The sequence below is a fragment of the Pseudophryne corroboree genome, unplaced genomic scaffold (assembly GCF_028390025.1).
Source record: "Pseudophryne corroboree isolate aPseCor3 unplaced genomic scaffold, aPseCor3.hap2 scaffold_1719, whole genome shotgun sequence".
NCBI classification, from domain to species: domain Eukaryota; kingdom Metazoa; phylum Chordata; class Amphibia; order Anura; family Myobatrachidae; genus Pseudophryne; species Pseudophryne corroboree.
The window spans coordinates 54,839-73,873 of NW_026968355.1; the positions used below are offsets into that span (position 1 = coordinate 54,839).

Here is a 19,035-nt window from a genome sequence, read left to right on the forward strand (position 1 = left end):
GCAGTCACCTCTCCAGTCATCACCCAGACATGTCCCCCTGGTGTTACTGTATAATGTCCCATTCCCAGCAGTCACTTCTCCAGTCATCACCCAGACATGTCCCCCTGGTGTTACTGTATAATGCCCCATTCCCAGCAGTCACCTCTCCAGACATCACCCAGACACATCCCCTGGTGTTACTGTATAATGTCCCATTCCCAGCAGTCACCTCTCCAGTCATCACCCAGACACCCCCACTGGTGTTACTGTATAATGTCCCATTCCCAGCAGTCACTTCTCCAGTCATCACCCAGACACCCCCCCTGGTGTTACTGTATAATGTCCCATTCCCAGCAGTCACCTCTCCAGTCATCACCCAGACACCCCCCTGGTGTTACTGTATAATGTCCCATTCCCAGCAGTCACTTCTCCAGTCATCACCCAGACACCCCCCCTGGTGTTACTGTATAATGTCCCATTCCCAGCAGTCACTTCTCCAGTCATCACCCAGACACATCCCCAGGTGTTACTGTATAATGCCCCATTCCCAGCAGTCACTTCTCCAGTCATCACCCAGACACCCCCCTGGTGTTACTGTATAATGTCCCATTCCCAGCAGTCACCTCTCCAGTCATCACCCAGACACCCCCCCTGGTGTTACTGTATAATGCCCCGTTCCCAGCAGTCACCTCTCCAGTCATCACCCAGACACCCCCCCTGGTGTTACTGTATAATGCCCCGTTCCCAGCAGTCACCTCTCCAGTCATCACCCAGACACCCCCCCTGGTGTTACTGTATAATGTCCCATTCCCAGCAGTCACCTCTCCAGTCATCACCCAGACACATCCCCTGGTGTTACTGTATAATGCCCCATTCCCAGCAGTCACTTCTCCAGTCATCACCCAGACACATCCCCAGGTGTTACTGTATAATGCCCCATTCCCAGCAGTCACTTCTCCAGTCATCACCCAGACACCCCCCCTGGTGTTACTGTATAATGTCCCATTCCCAGCAGTCACCTCTCCAGTCATCACCCAGACACATCCCCAGGTGTTACTGTATAATGCCCCATTCCCAGCAGTCCTTCTCCAGTCATCACCCAGACACCCCCCCTGGTGTTACTGTATAATGTCCCATTCCCAGCAGTCACTTCTCCAGTCATCACCCAGACACCCCCCCTGGTGTTACTGTATAATGTCCCATTCCCAGCAGTCACCTCTCCAGTCATCACCCAGACACCCCCCCTGGTGTTACTGTATAATGTCCCATTCCCAGCAGTCACTTCTCCAGTCATCACCCAGCATCACCCAGACATGTCCCCTTGGTGTTACTGTATAATGCCCCATTCCCAGCAGTCACCTCTCCAGACATCACCCAGACACATCCCCTGGTGTTACTGTATAATGTCCCATTCCCAGCAGTCACCTATCCAGTCATCACCCAGACACCCCCCTGGTGTTACTGTATAATGTCCCATTCCCAGCAGTCACTTCTCCAGTCATCACCCAGACACCCCCCCTGGTGTTACTGTATAATGTCCCATTCCCAGCAGTCACTTCTCCAGTCATCACCAAGACATGTCCCCCTGGTGTTACTGTATAATGCCCCATTCCCAGCAGTCACCTCTCCAGACATCACCCAGACACATCCCCCGGTGTTACTGTATAATGTCCCATTCCCAGCAGTCACCTCTCCAGTCATCACCCAGACACCCCCCCTGGTGTTACTGTATAATGTCCCATTCCCAGCAGTCACTTCTCCAGTCATCACCCAGACATGTCCCCCTGGTGTTAATGTATAATGCCCCATTCCCAGCAGTCACCTCTCCAGTCATCACCCAGACACCCCCCCTGGTGTTACTGTATAATGTCCCATTCCCAGCAGTCACCTCTCCAGTCATCATCCAGACACGTCCCCCAGTGTTACTGTATAATGCCCCATTCCCAGCAGTCACTCCTCCAGTCATCACCCAGACACGTTCCCTGGTGTTACTGTATAATGTCCCATTCCCAGCAGTCACTTCTCCAGTCATCACCCAGACACGTCCCCCGGTGTTACTGTATAATGCCCCATTCCCAGCAGTCACCTCTCCAGTCATCATCCAGACACGTCCCCCAGTGTTACTGTATAATGCCCCATTCCCAGCAGTCACTTCTCCAGTCATCACCCAGACACGTCCCCCGGTGTTACTGTATAATGCCCCATTCCCAGCAGTCACCTCTCCAGTCATCACCCAGACACGTCCCTTGGTGTTACTGTATAATGCCCCATTCCCAGCAGTCACCTCTCCAGTCATCATCCAGACACGTCCCCCAGTGTTACTGTGTAATGCCCCATTCCCAGCAGTCACTCCTCCAGTCATCACCCAGACACGTCCCCCGGTGTTACTGTATAATGCCCCATTCCCAGCAGTCACCTCTCCAGTCACCACCCAGACACATCCCCTGGTGTTACTGTATAATGTCCCATTCCCGGCAGTCACCTCTCCAGTCATCGCCCAGACACATCCCCTGGTGTTACTGTATAATGCCCCAGTCCCAACAGTCACCTCTCCAGTCATCACCCAGATACATTACCTGGTGTTACTGTATAATGTCCTATTCGCAGCAGTCACCTCTCCAGTCACCACCCAGACACATCCCCTGGTGTTACTGTATAATGTCCCATTCCCAGCAGTCACCTCTCCAGTCATCACCCAGACACATCCCCTGGTGTTACTGTATAATGCCCCATTCCCAGCAGTCACCTCTCCAGTCATCACCCAGACACGACCCCTGGTGTTACTATATAATGCCCCATTCCCAGCAGTCACCTCTCCAGTCATCACCCAGACACATCCCCTGGTGTTACTGTATAATACCCCATTCCCAGCAGACACCTCTCCAGTCATCACCCAGACACATCTCCTGGTGTTACTGTATAATACCCCATTCCCAGCAGTCACCTCTCCAGTCATCACCCAGACACGTCCCCTGGTGTTACTGTATAATACCCCTTTCCCAGCAGTCACCTCTCCAGTCATCACCCAGACACATCCCCTGGTATTACTGTATAATGCCCCATTCCCAGCAGTCACTTCTCCAGTCATCACCCAGACACCCCCCCTGGTGTTACTGTATAATGTCCCATTCCCAGCAGTCACTTCTCCAGTCATCACCCAGACACCCCCCCTGGTGTTACTGTATAATGTCCCATTCCCAGCAGTCACTTCTCCAGTCATCACCCAGACACCCCCCCTGGTGTTACTGTATAATGTCCCATTCCCAGCAGTCACCTCTCCAGTCATCACCCAGACACATCCCCTGGTATTACTGTATAATGCCCCATTCCCAGCAGTCGCTTCTCCAGTCATCACCCAGACACGTCCCCTGGTGTTACTGTATAATGTCCCATTCCCAGCAGTCACCTCTCCAGTCATCACCCAGACACCCCCCCTGGTGTTACTGTATAATGTCCCATTCCCAGCAGTCACTTCTCCAGTCATCACCCAGACACCCCCCCTGGTGTTACTGTATAATGTCCCATTCCCAGCAGTCACTTCTCCAGTCATCAACCAGACATGTTCCCCTGGTGTTACTGTATAATGCCCCATTCCCAGCAGTCACCTCTCCAGACATCACCCAGACACATCCCCCGGTGTTACTGTATAATGTCCCATTCCCAGCAGTCACCTCACCAGTCATCACACAGACACCCCCACTGGTGTTACTGTATAATGTCCCATTCCCAGCAGTCACTTCTCCAGTCATCACCCAGACACGTCCCCCGGTGTTACTGTATAATTCCCCATTCCCAGCAGTCACTTCTCCAGTCATCACCCAGACACCCCCCCTGGTGTTACTGTATAATGTCCCATTCCCAGCAGTCACCTCTCCAGTCATCACCCAGACACATCCCCTGGTATTACTGTATAATGCCCCATTCCCAGCAGTCACTTCTCCAGTCATCACCCAGACACGTCCCCTGGTGTTACTGTATAATGTCCCATTCCCAGCAGTCACCTCTCCAGTCATCACCCAGACACCCCCCCTGGTGTTACTGTATAATGTCCCATTCCCAGCAGTCACCTCTCCAGTCATCACTCAGACACCCCCCCTGGTGTTACTGTATAATGTCCCATTCCCAGCAGTCACTTCTCCAGTCATAACCCAGACACCCCCCCTGGTGTTACTGTATAATGTCCCATTCCCAGCAGTCACTTCTCCAGTCATCACCCAGACACCCCCCCTGGTGTTACTGTATAATGTCCCATTCCCAGCAGTCACCTCTCCAGTCATCACCCAGACACCCCCCCTGGTGTTACTGTATAATGTCCCATTCCCAGCAGTCACCTCTCCAGTCATCACTCAGACACCCCCCCTGGTGTTACTGTATAATGCCCCATTCCCAGCAGTCACTTCTCCAGTCATCACCCAGACACATCCCCAGGTGTTACTGTATAATGCCCCATTCCCAGCAGTCACTTCTCCAGTCATCACCCAGACACCCCCCTGGTGTTACTGTATAATGCCCCATTCCCGGCAGTCACCTCTCCAGTCATCACCCAGACACATCCCCCGGTGTTACTGTATAATGCCCCATTCCCAGCAGTCACCTCTCCAGTCATCACCCAGACACATACCCCGGTGTTACTGTATAATGTCCCATTCCCAGCAGTCACCTCTCCAGTCATCACCCAGACACGTCCCCTAATCTTACTGTATAATGTTCCATTCCCAGCGGTCACCTCTCCAGTCATCACCCAGAAACTTCCTCTGGTGTTACTGTATAATGCCCCATTCCCAACAGTCACCTCTCCAGTCATCACCCAGATACATTCCCTGGTGTTACTGTATAATGCCCCATTCCCGGCAGTCACCTCTCCAGTCATCACCCAGACACATCCCCCGGTGTTACTGTATAATGCCCCATTCCCAGCAGTCACCTCTCCAGTCATCACCCAGACACATACCCCGGTGTTACTGTATAATGTCCCATTCCCAGCAGTCACCTCTGCAGTCATCACCCAGACACGTCCCCTAATGTTACTGTATAATGTTCCATTCCCAGCGGTCACCTCTCCAGTCATCACCCAGAAACTTCCTCTGGTGTTACTGTATAATGCCCCATTCCCAACAGTCACCTCTCCAGTCATCACCCAGATACATTCCCCGGTGTTACTGTATAATGTCCTATTTGCAGCAGTCACCTCTTGAGTCATCACCGAGACACACATCCTGGTGTTACTGTATAATGCCCCATTCCCAGCAGTCACTTCTGCAGACATCACCCAGACACATCCCCCGGTGTTACTGTATAATGTCCCATTCCCAGCAGTCACCTCTCCAGTCATCACCCAGACACCCCCCCTGGTGTTACTGTATAATGTCCCATTCCCAGCAGTCACTTCTCCAGTCATCACCCAGACACCCCCCTGGTGTTACTGTATAATGTCCCATTCCCAGCAGTCACTTCTCCAGTCATCACCCAGACATGTCCCCCTGGTGTTACTGTATAATGCCCCATTCCCAGCAGTCACTTCTCCAGACATCACCCAGACACATCCCCCGGTGTTACTGTATAATGCCCCATTCCCAGCATTCACCTCTCCAGTCATCACCCAGACACCCCCCCTGGTGTTACTGTATAATGTCCCATTCCCAGCAGTCACTTCTCCAGTCGTCACCCAGACACCCCCCTGGTGTTACTGTATAATGTCCCATTCCCAGCAGTCACCTCTCCAGTCATCACCCAGACACGCCCCCTGGTGTTACTGTATAATGCCCCATTCCCAGCAGTCACCTTTCCAGTCATCACCCAGACACCCCCCCTGGTGTTACTGTATAATGTCCCATTCCCAGCAGTCACCTCTCCAGTCATCACCCAGACACATCCCCTGGTGTTACTGTATAATGCCTTATTCCCAGCAGTCACTTCTCCAGTCATCACCCAGACACATCCCCAGGTGTTACTGTATAATGCCCCATTCCCAGCAGTCACTTCTCCAGTCATCACCCAGACACCCCCCCTGGTGTTACTGTATAATGTCCCATTCCCAGCAGTCACCTCTCCAGTCATCACCCAGACACATCCCCAGGTGTTACTGTATAATGCCCCATTCCCAGCAGTCACCTCTCTAGTCATCACCCAGACACCCCCCTGGTGTTACTGTATAATGTCCCATTCCCAGCAGTCACTTCTCCAGTCATCACCCATGCACTCCCCCTGGTGTTACTGTATAATGTCCCATTCCCAGCAGTCACCTCTCCAGTCATCACCCAGACACCCCCCATGGTGTTACTGTATAATGTCCCATTCCCAGCAGTCACTTCTCCAGTCATCACCCAGACATGTCTCCCTGGTGTTACTGTATAATGTCCCATTCCCAGCAGTCACTTCTCCAGTCATCACCCAGACATGTCCCCCTGGTGTTACTGTATAATGTCCCATTCCCAGCAGTCACCTCTCCAGTCATCACCCAGACACCCCCCCTGGTGTTACTGTATAATGTCCCATTCCCAGCAGTCACTTCTCCAGTCATCACCCAGACACCCCCCCTGGTGTTACTGTATAATGTCCCATTCCCAGCAGTCACCTCTCCAGTCATCATCCAGACACGTCCCCCAGTGTTACTGTATAATGCCCCATTCCCAGCAGTCACTCCTCCAGTCATTACCCAGACACGTTCCCTGGTGTTACTGTATAATGTCCCATTCCCAGCAGTCACTTCTCCAGTCATCACCCAGACACCCCCCCTGGTGTTACTGTATAATGTCCCATTCCCAGCAGTCACTTCTCCAGTCATCAACCAGACATGTCCCCCTGGTGTTACTGTATAATGCCCCATTCCCAGCAGTCACCTCTCCAGACATCACCCAGACACATCCCCCGGTGTTACTGTATAATGTCCCATTCCCAGCAGTCACCTCTCCAGTCATCACCCAGACACCCCCACTGGTGTTACTGTATAATGTCCCATTCCCAGCAGTCACTTCTCCAGTCATCACCCAGACACCCCCCCTGATGTTACTGTATAATGTCCCATTCCCAGCAGTCACCTCTCCAGACATCACCCAGACACCCCCCTGGTGTTACTGTATAATGCCCCATTCCCAGCAGTCCTTCTCCAGTCATCACCCAGACACCCCCCCTGGTGTTACTGTATAATGTCCCATTCCCAGCAGTCACTTCTCCAGTCATCACCCAGACACCCCCCCTGGTGTTACTGTATAATGTCCCATTCCCAGCAGTCACCTCTCCAGTCATCACCCAGACACCCCCCCTGGTGTTACTGTATAATGTCCCATTCCCAGCAGTCACTTCTCCAGTCATCACCCAGACATGTCCCCCTGGTGTTACTGTATAATGTCCCATTCCCAGCAGTCACTTCTCCAGTCATCACCCAGCATCACCCAGACATGTCCCCTTGGTGTTACTGTATAATGCCCCATTCCCAGCAGTCACCTCTCCAGACATCACCCAGACACATCCCCTGGTGTTACTGTATAATGTCCCATTCCCAGCAGTCACCTATCCAGTCATCACCCAGACACCCCCCTGGTGTTACTGTATAATGTCCCATTCCCAGCAGTCACTTCTCCAGTCATCACCCAGACACCCCCCCTGGTGTTACTGTATAATGTCCCATTCCCAGCAGTCACTTCTCCAGTCATCACCAAGACATGTCCCCCTGGTGTTACTGTATAATGCCCCATTCCCAGCAGTCACCTCTCCAGACATCACCCAGACACATCCCCCGGTGTTACTGTATAATGTCCCATTCCCAGCAGTCACCTCTCCAGTCATCACCCAGACACCCCCCCTGGTGTTACTGTATAATGTCCCATTCCCAGCAGTCACTTCTCCAGTCATCACCCAGACATGTCCCCCTGGTGTTACTGTATAATGTCCCATTCCCAGCAGTCACCTCTCCAGTCAGCAGCTGAATGATCTTGTTGGTGAGTTCCAGGATCTTTTGGTCATTGTGTCTCTCATGTGTCAGTGAGTCAGGTGGAGGCACCGTGATTGGGCTCTGGGTTCTACTCAGTCCTCCTGACGGGGATGGCTGTTGAGTATCTCACACTCACTGGATGTCTTCTTCACTACTGTGTAATCCTGTGTAATGGAGGAGAAATCAAATATCAATATATACACTCCCAGACCCCCCATCACCTCCCCAGTCCTGTCCCTGTATTATTATTATAGATATAAGTGAAGTAACTGTGACACTCCCAGATCCACTCACCTCCCCAGTCATGTGTCACTGCGATGCTCCCAGATTCCCTCACCTCCCCAGTTATGTCCCTGTATTATTACTATAGATATAAGTGACATCACTGTACCACTCCCAGGTCACCTTACCTCCCCAGTCATGTCCTTGTATTATTACTATAGATATGTGACTTCACAGTGACGCTCCCAGATCCCTTCACCTCCCCAGTCATGTTCTCGTATTATTACAAAATTATTACAAAAAAGATATGTGATGTCACAGTGACAATCCCAGATCCCCTCACCTCCCGTCATGTCCCTGTATCATGACTAAAAATAATTGATGTTACAGTTACGCTACCATATTCCCTCACCTCCCCATTCATGTCCCTGTATTATTACTATAGATATAAGTGATGTCACTGTGACACTCCCAGATCCCCTCACCCTCCCCAGTCATGTCCCTGTATTATTACTATAGATATAAGTTAGGTTACTGTGACGCTCCGAGACTCCATCACCTCCCAGTCACGTCCCTGTATTATTACTATAGATAAGTTAGGTCACTGTGATGCTCCCAGATCCCATCACCTCCCCAGTCATGTCCCTGTATTATTACTATAGATAAGTTAGGTCACTGTGATGCTCCCAGATCCCATCACCTCCCCAGTCATGTCCCTGTATTATTACTATAGATATATGTGATGTCACTGTGACACTTCCAAATCCCCTCACCTCCCCAGTCATGTCCCTGTATTATTAATATAAATAAAAGTGATGTCACTGTAGTGCTCCCAGAACCCCTCACCTCCCCAGTCATGCTCCTTTATTAGTACGATAGATATGTGAGGTCACAGTGTTGCTCCAAGTTCTCCTCACCTCCCCAATCATGTCCCTGTATTATTACTTTAGATATAAGTGATGTCACTGTAACACGCCCAGATATCCTCACCTCTACAGTCATGTCCCTGAATTATTACTATAGATAAAAGTGACATCAATGTGATGCTCCCAGATCCCCTCACCTTCCCAATCATGTCCCTGTATTATTACTATAGCTATAGGTTACATCACAGTGACGCTTCCATATCCCCTCACCTCCCCATTCCTGTCCCTGTATTATTACTATAGATATAAGTGATGTCACTGTGACGCTCCCAGATCCACTCACCTCCCCAGTAAGCAGGTAGATGATCTCCAGGGTGATTTTTATTATACTCTCAGTCCTGTGACTCCTGTTCTTGTCCATCCTCGGTCAATCAGAGATAATACAGAACGTGTGATGTGTAATAAAGACTCCGTTCCCCACAGCTGGAGTTCCTGAAATAAATATAACACATAAAACATATTGCACATGTAACATAGTAAATGTGGAATAGAGTGGTCATTAAGTCTCCTATTTCCCCACAGCCATAGAGTCCTGGTCAGTGTCTCCAAGGTTCCTGTGACCCAGCCCCATAATGCTGTACTGCATAGTGGGCCTGATCTAGATTGTAGCGCTATTGTGGGTGGAGTCACAATGAACTGATGTGCAGTACATTGTGAAGGGACAGGGTCTCCTGGAAAGGCGGCCGGAGACAGGCAGGGGGAAGGCGGCTGGAGACAGGCAGGGGGAAGGCGGCAGGAGACAGGCAGGGGAAAGGCGGCAGGAGACAGGGGAAAGGCGGCAGGAGACAGACAGGGGAAAGGTGGCAGGAGACAGACAGGGGAAAGGTGGCAGGAGACAGACAGGGGAAAGGAGGCAGGAGACAAACAGGGGAAAGGCGGCCGGAGACAGGCAAGGGGAAGGCAGCTGGAGACAGGCAAGGGGAAGGCGGCAGGAGACAGGCAGGGGGAAGGCGGCAGGAGACAGGCAGGGGGAAGGAGGCAGGAGACAGGCAGGGGAAAGGCAGCCGGAGACAGACAGGGGGAAGGCAGCCGGAGACAGACAGGGGGAAGGCAGCCGGAGACAGACAGGGGGAAGGCAGCCGGAGACAGACAGGGGAGCAGCCGCATGGAGTAACATGAGTTGGGGCTTGGACGGGGTCAGCAGCAGCAGCCACGAGCGGGGTACAGTGCCAGCTACCTGCAGGCTATAACCCGGCCCTCCCATACCAGATGCTCCTGCCATGCTACACCCGCAGCCCCCTGCCTCCTACCCACACCCTCTGCAGCCTAGGAAGGATGAGCTGCTGCGAGCCCCCTGGAGGAGTAAGTGCCGCTCTCTGGGCTGCTTCTAGATGCTGCCCTCCCCTACTTGCTGCATGGGTGCAGATGTTGGCAGCGCACACAGCATGAAAACACAAGGTTTGTTGGCGCTGGGCAGGTCTGTGATGGAATACACCTTAGGATTAGCAGCCACCTGGAGAGGGGTAGCCGGCCTCCTCATACAGAGACAAATGTGGGGAATACCAGGTAGGCGCTCTATCCAAATGATGCAGCCAAAAAATAATGAAAAAATAAGAATTTACTCACCGGTAATTCTATTTCTCGTAGTCCGTAGTGGATGCTGGGAACTCTGAAAGGACCATGGGGAATAGCGGGCTCCGAAGGAGGCTGGGCACTCTAGAAAGATCTTAGACTACCTGGTGTGCACTGGCTCCTCCCACTATGACCCTCCTCCAAGCCTCAGTTAGATTTCGTGCCCGGCCGAGGTTGGATGCACACTAGGGGCTCTCCTGAGCTCTTAGAAAGTAATAGTCTTAGATTTTTTTATTTTCAGTGAGACCTGCTGGCAACAGGCTCACTGCAGCGAGGGACTAAGGGGAGAAGAAGCGAACTCGCCTGCTTGCAGCCGGATTGGGCTTCTTAGGCTACTGGACACCATTAGCTCCAGAGGGATCGACCGCAGGCCCAGCCTTGATGTTCGGTCCCGGAGCCGCGCCGCCGTCCCCCTTACAGAGCCAGAAGCAAGAAGATGGTCCGGAAAATCGGCGGCATGAAGACTCTGTCTTCACCAAGGTAGCGCACAGCACTACAGCTGTGCGCCATTGCTCCTCATACACACTTCATACTCCGGTCACTGACTGTCGCTGGGGGGGGGGGGCGCCCTGAGGCAGCAATAAAAACACCTTGGCTGGCTAAAATACCTCAATATATAGCCCCAGGGGCTATATATGAGGTAAATACCCCTGCCAGAATTCCATAAAAAGCGGGAAAATAGGCCGCAAAAAAGGGGCGGAGCCTATCTCCTCAGCACACTGGTGCCATTTTTCCCTCACAGCTCCGCTGGAAGGAAGCTCCCTGGCTCTTCCCTGCAATCTACAGTAACAGTAATAGGGAAAAGAGAGGGGGGGCATTAAATTTGGCAGTATATACATTATATTTTATTGAAAAGCAGCTATTAGGGACATAACTTAGTTAGTCCCTGTATATATATAGCGCTCTGGTGTGTGCTGGCATACTCTTACTCTGTCCCCCCAAAGGGCTTTTTGTGGGTCCTGTCCTCTGTTTGACCATTCCCTGTGTGTGTGGAGTGTGTCGGTACGGCTGTGTCGACATGTTTGAGGAGGATAATGATGTGGAGGGGGAGCAGATGCCTTTAGCAGGGATGTCACCCCCTGGGGGGCAGACACCTGAGTGGATGAGTTTATGGCAGGAAATGAGTGCACGTATAGACTCCTTACATAAAAAATTTGACGACATGCCGACTGTGGGACAGCCGAGTCTTCAGCTCGTGCCTGTCCAGGTGTCTCAAAAGTCATCAGGGGCTCTGAAACGCCCGCTATCTCAGATGGCACAAGTAGATGTCAACACGGATACTGACACCAGTGTCGACGACGATGAGTCAAATTTAATGCCCGTTAAGGCCATTCACTACATGATTGAGGCAATGAAAGAGGTGTTAAATATTTCTGATTTACATCCAGGTACCACAAAAAAGGGTATTATGTTTGGGGAGAAAAAACTACCTGTAGTTTTTCCCCCGTCAGATGAATTTAATGAAGTGTGTGAGGAAGCGTGGGCTTCCCCTGATAAGAAATTGGTAATTCCTAAGAAGATACTAATGGCATTCCCTTTCCCGCCAGAGGATAGGTTACATTGGGAAACATCCCCTAGGGTGGATAAAGCGCTCACACGTTTGTCTAAAAAGGTGGCACTACCGTCCCAGGATACGGCCGCCCTTAAGGAACCTGCTGATAGAAAGCAGGAGGCGATCCTGAAGTCTGTATATACACACTCAAGCATTATACTTAGACCAGCTATTGCGTCACAAAAAAAAAATAGAAAAAACTATGCGCTCAGGTGAATAGCACTGCACTAGGTTGTCAGCAGCCTCTTGAAGAAGGAATACAGACCCGCTATTCCCTACGGAGTTCCCAGCATCCACTAGGACGTCAGAGAAATAAATAAAACCTCATTCACAAAGATAAATCATACAGATCCTCTATGATCGGATTTTTATATGAGTGAGGTCACTACCTCGAGTCCGATATACAGGTACACCACCGATTTTCCGGCAACCGATGATCCGGAACCTCTTTTAATCCTGACAATTTTGATTTTTCCGGATTAAAGGGGGTTAGGGACATCCTTTAATCCGAAACATTTTCTGTGCATGGGCGTAACACGCAATACGCGCAAGTGTCAGTGGGTACAGCTTCCACGGACACTGCAGGTGACACAGCAAGCATCAGTGGGGCTGTTATGGCGTCCACATGGGCGGAACACACAGCCTGAGCCTGATACCTGTTTTGCCTATAAACAGTTTGGATACACTATTGTGTTTATTCATTAATTAATATACTGTAGCATATATTTTACTATTTATTGCTTTAGAAATGTTCTGAAGGTGCAAAATTAGTTTCCACCGTTAATCCGGCAAAATCGATAATCCGGCACGGCACTGGAACCGAGGATGCCGGAAAATCGGTAGTGTACCTGAAATCTGATAAATGCTGTAACCTGTGACCAGGTTAATGCACTGGGTCCCAAAGTGTTTTAACTGCTGGAGAGTAAAATACCTACGGTACCTAGTATTCCATGGTGGTTCCCCATCCAGGTACTGACCATGCCCTGCAGTGCTTGGGTTCCAAGATCAGACGTAAATACAAACTCCCTCTCCCACCAGCCCAGGAAGAGGTTGGCGTACATCGGGGCACAAGCTGCCCCCATCGCTGTTCCTCTTACCTGGGTGTAGAAGAGGTTGTTGATAGTGAAATAGTTCTTGTTTAATACACATTGAAGAAGTTGTAACAGAAATTGGTGAAAATCATCCATTCCCCACATTCTCAGAAAGTATTCTACCGCTTAGATGCCAAGGTCATGTTTGATGCTTGTATATAACGCCTCAACATCAAGGCTCATGAGGAGATGTGTTTCTTCCAAATGTATATCACTGATCTTTCTGAGGACATCAGTTGTATCACTGGTATATGATGGGAGTTCCAAAACGTAGTCCCTAAGATGTGTGTCCAAAAATGTGCAGGCTCTTTCTAGTAGGCCGCCGTTTCCTGAGACTATGGGCCGACCAGGGGGGTCCCGGAGATCCTTGTGGACCTTTGGTAAAAGGTAAAATTTAGGTACTCGAAGATTATTTACCGTTAGATAGTCCTGCTCTGACTTGGTTATAGTGCCTTCGTGATATGCCCTGTTTATGATATTCATATAGAGTTTAGTGTACCTTTCTGTAGGGTCAAAAATACTCTTCTGGTAGCATGATTGGTCGTCCAGTTGTTTCTTGGCTTGTTTGAGATATAATTCTGTTGGCCAGATCACAACATTTCTGTCACGATCCGGGTATCTGGACGCCATTACTTACCCTTCAGATGCCTCCTAAGGCTGGCTCAGCGTTCCAGGACCGGATCCCGCTGTTCCTGAGTTTCCACATGCAGAATGTCAGAGTGGTGATTTCATCAGCCGCGGCCTCCGCTGTGCCCGCGTGGTTAAATGTGCGCTTGTCAGTCTGGCGTCTCCTGTCTCATGTGGCCGGCGTCGCCATTACTGTTTCAATTCTCACATGGATTACAAACCAAACTTCCCTCCAAGTGTCTGCATGGGCGCAGCCATCTTGGATTTTGTCATCTGATCATTTCCACCAATCTGCTGTCTGTATTGTTGATTTGCATAATTGCCTAGCCAACCCCTTGCTTGCTGCAGGTATAAGTAAGCTGTGCCTGAGCAAGGAAGGCGTCAGTGCTTTGGTTGTCTAACCTAGTTCCAGTTTGTCTCTCTCCTGTGGTTGTCTTCCAGGTTCCAGCTCCTGTCTCCAGACTTCTGCTATAGAGACCCGCACCAGCATTCCATCTGCGGTGTAGCCTGACTCTCCGATCCATTCTGGACTCACCTGTTTCCAGCTACAACAATTACCTGCTTCCAGCCCAGCTTCCAGCAGTGTACAGCTTCTCTTAAAGGGCCGGTGTCCTTTCTGCAGTTTACCACTCTCCACCGGTATTATTATTTCACCGCTCTCAAACTCCAAACTTCATTATCAATCACCTGCTTCCAGCCCAGCTTCCAGCAGTGTACAGCTTCTCTTAAAGGGCCGGTGTCCTTTCTGCAGTTTACCACTCTCCACCGGTATTATTATTTCACCGCTCTCAAACTCCAAACTTCATTATTATTTCATCGCTCTCAAGTTCGTTTATTATTTAACTGCTTCCAGCCAGTATCCACTCCGTACCAACAACAGTCTGGTTCCAGCCAGTATCCACAGCAGCCGTTTTATCTTCAGCAGCCCAGCCTTTCCTGGAACACCAGCTGGTACGATCCTGGGTTCTCTCCATTGCTACAGTCAGGCCTGGTAAGGACTTTCCAACTAGAAGATTATAAGAACTGTCTCACACTACCAGTGCCTGTGGCCCTTGCCACCCTGTAGTACCCAGGAATTGTATTTATCCTCTGTTGACTTTTATGTTTCCTTTTACTGCTGCTGTGTTACGGAGTTTGTCATAATAAACATCATTGAGTTTTATCCTGGTTGTCGTGGTCACGCCTTCGGGCAGTTATTCTACATGTTACTTACATGTCTAGGGGTCTGATACAACCTCCCAGGTTCCGTTACATCTCAGCCCCTACAACTGAGGCTGCCTCCCGTCAGCTCAGGCCCTCAGTTGTGACAATTTCCTCCTTTATCCGACGGTTTCAGAACTACGTCGGTCCAGGTTTTGATCTCCTGGAGAGTCCTCCGTTAATTCGGTATCAGATTATCTGCAGAGTGACGGTATTTCTTATTCAGATATAATCTGTCCAGATCCCGAGTAACCAAGTTCGGGAAAACTATAACCTCTGGGCATAAGGAATCCTTGGGAAAAAAGATGGATTTTTTCTTCAGCAAGGGTCTCGTTTGTTGTGTAGTGGGAATTGATTCATTAGGGTCAGCAAGTTCCTCCAATGTCGCCAGAGCTAGCCTTTCTTGTGACGATAGATTTTCCAAGTCAGAGGGGAATTCAGATGTTCCAGTTCTCTCTGTAAAAATTTTTGTTAATAATAATTTCCGTGCAAAAAGTTGTAATTTCCGGTTTGCTCACTGTACTAGATTCAGGTCTTTATCTCTTACCCATCCTACATATCTAACTCTTTCCCCCCCACACTTATTCAGAATCCCCTAATTATCCATTTTGGTAATTAATTTTTATTATCTATCTTTTTTCCTTTTCCCCTCCTCCTTTCCTCCCCCTAACAACCCCCTTTCCCCCCCACCTTTCCCTTTCTTTCCCCCCCACCCCCTTTTTCCCAAAACCCCCCCCTGTAGGTACATCACCCCTACAATTCCTCCGGATTTAATATAAATAACCATATCTTGCTCCTAATAAATGACACCTAATCTGACATGTATTCATAACCTGCAATCCCCTGTAATTGATACTTTTCACTTTATACTCACCATACAAATTTTTTTTTTTTTATCTCATATTTCCCCCTTTTTTATTTTATTAATTTTTTCCTTTTTAAGTTGTATTTTTTATTCTTATTTCATATATATTAATTTTCAATATAGGATTTACTATCCTCATTTTCTGTTCTCCAAACTTAATCAGTTTAGCTGGATAACAATTTCATTATACTCTTAATGATATACTGCTTAATCAATTAGTTCTAACTTGTTGAAATCTATTCTCAACCTCAGGTGATGTAGCTAACTTAGATGCTTTCCCTACCTCTCCCACTAAGTGATAGGCTGCGCCCTTACATAAATACTGGCAGTGGGGAACTCCGAGAGCAGGCGATCATGTGATCAAGCTCTTAGAGCGAAACGTGCGTCACTTCCGGTTCCAGTGCCCGAACTTCCGGTCGCACAGACCGCGGCCGCCTCACTCCTCGATTCCTGCACTGTCCACCAGTCTGAGGGTCTCCTGAACAGGTTGGGTAAGGAAACGAGTTCTCCTTGCCCAAACCACAGCTCCCCCGTATTCTCCCATAAGGTCCACCATATGCTTCCTTGGCTAACAGGTGAAAGCTGATTATCTCCTGTTATGTAATGTATTTAGACTCTTATAGTTTTTGTGCATAACATCTCTTTTTTGGTGCATGATTACTGGGTAAGGGGTGAGAAAGAGGCTGCAACTGTAATTACTATACTAAAACCAATATCAGAGAATGAATTGTACTGTAGACACTTTTTTTTTTATTATTGTTTTGATTATTGTGGGCTATTTGAGAGCATAACTGCAATAGAGTTTGAGTTTGGGAATCCTAACCCCAAGACCCCACAGTCATTATTACTGCCTCAAATCACCACTGACTAGATCCCTCAGCAACAATCTAGCAATTTATTGTATCAACTTATTGCACAAATATAACCTGGTATTTATTCTGTGATTGTCATTCTGGGTCCCAATACAATCGGTCAACGGTGCGCCTAGGAGACAGACTTAACTACGGTCAGACCGCACTGAGTATGCCCAAACTCGTCTGATCTTGGAACCCAAGCACTGCAGGGCCTGGTCAGTACCTGGATGGGGAACCACCAGGGAATACTAGGTACCGTAGGTATTTTACTCTCCAGCAGTTAAAACACTTTGGGGCCCAGTGCATTAACCTGGTCACAGGTTACAGCATTTATCAGATTATATCGGACTCGAGGTAGTGACCTCACTCATATAAAAATCCGATCATAGAGGATCTGTATGATTTATCTTTGTGGATGAGGTTTTATTTATTTTCGATCACTTAAATCATTATTCTGCCCATAACAGGTACATTAGTACATGTGAACACCCATGTTCTTTAATTATTGATGCCAGCTCTCGTCTTCTCTTAAAGTATACATTAATAAAAGTTATGTCTTAATAATTTCATCATTTCCCAAAATTTTTTTCAAGTTTTCAAGTGTGCCCAGGAAAAGGCTTATAGTTGCTTTTTTTTTTGTCCTTTGTTCTCTTTGAAGGACCATACTTTGTTGTTTCATAATAACAGGACACCACAGGCTACTCCCCCTGTATAACAATAATAACAGGACACCACAGGCTGCTCCCCCTGTATTATAATAATAATAATAATAATAATAATAATAATAACAACAACAACAACAACTAGACACTACAGGCTGCTCCCCCTGTATAATAACAACAACAACTGTACACCACAGGCTGCTGCCCCGGTAAAATAATAACAGGACACCACAGGCTGCTCCCCCTGTATAATAACAATAATAACAGGACACCACAGGCTGCTCCTCCTGTATAATAATAATAATAATAATAACAACAACAACTGGACACTACAGGCTGCTCCCCCTGTATAATAACAACAACAACTGTACACCACAGGCTGCTGCCCCGGTAAAATAATAACAGGACACCACAGGCTGCTCCCCCTGTATAATAACAATAATAACAGGACACCACAGGCTGCTCCCCCTGTATAATAATAATAATAATAACAGGACACCACAAGCTGCTCCTCCAGTATAATATTAATAACAGGAAACCACAGGCTACACCCCCTGTCTAAGAATAATAATAACATCAATACACCACAGGCTGCTCCCCCTGTATATTAATAATAACAGGGCACCACAGGCCGCTCCTCCTGTATATTAATAATAACAGGGCACCACAGGCTGCTCCCCCTGTATATTAATAATAACAGGGCACCACAGGCTGCTCCCCCTGTATATTAATAATAACAGGGCACCACAGGCTGCTCCTCCTGTATATTAATAATAACAGGGCACCACAGGCTGCTCCCCCTGTATATTAATAATAATAGGGCACCACAGGCTGCTCCCCCTGTATAATAATAATATCAGGGCACCACAGCCTGATCCTCCTGTATAATAATAACAGGACACTACAGGCTGCTCCCCCTGTATAGTAAGACGCCATTACCTGATCTCCACGGACACTGGGAGGCTGCAACAGTCGATGAAAACTCACTTCCTGTATGTGGAACGCACAGTCCGGAAGTAAGGTGGAACGCACAGGCCGAAAGTAGTGTATGATTGGCAACGGCTGCTACCTGGTTACTGGCCCCTCCCCTCCTCCACTCCGCCCACAGCCCAGCCCTCTGTAATCCTTCTTACCATACATGTCCTCAGTGTAGGAGGCCGGCGGCCATTTTCTTGTAGACCAGTCCGGCAGCAGCAATAGGTTCCCTGGTCGGGTAGTGACGTCAGGAGCGGCGGCCATTTTCCCCTGGTCTGAGCTCCGCCTTCCTTCTATCATTCCCACAAGGCAGCAGGAGCAGAGAGCAGCCATTGCTGTGTCTGGCAGCAGGTAATGATATTATTATTATTATTATTCTATAGGCTGAGCAGCTCTGGTGTCAGGTTCTGTACTACAGGGGGAGCAGCCTCTGGTGCCTTGTTATAGTGCAGCTGGAGCAGCCTCTGGTGCTGCATTATCCCTGTACAGGTGGCTGACACTCTAGTGTCCTATTACTGTAATACAGGTGGAGCAGACCCTGCCGTTACCGTAATACAGGTGACACAGCCCCCGCCGTTAC

At 49.1% G+C, this 19,035-nt stretch overlaps 1 protein-coding gene and 1 pseudogene across 1 annotated transcript in view; one reads left to right on the plus strand and one right to left on the minus strand.

The window, feature by feature from the left end:
• Positions 1 to 18,503, minus strand: part of LOC135002161 (retinitis pigmentosa 1-like 1 protein) — a gene marked incomplete at its 3' end in the record, with an annotated part of 59,656 nt that extends 41,153 nt beyond the window's left edge. The window contains exons 1-3 of the mRNA XM_063951642.1: positions 18,420 to 18,503; positions 9,341 to 9,489; positions 7,886 to 8,073 (exon numbers count right to left, since the gene is read on the minus strand). The remainder of the gene's footprint in view (positions 1 to 7,885; positions 8,074 to 9,340; positions 9,490 to 18,419) is intronic.
• On the plus strand, positions 16,964 to 17,082 carry LOC135002162 (5S ribosomal RNA; annotated as a pseudogene).
• Positions 18,504 to 19,035: the final 532 nt, after the last annotated feature.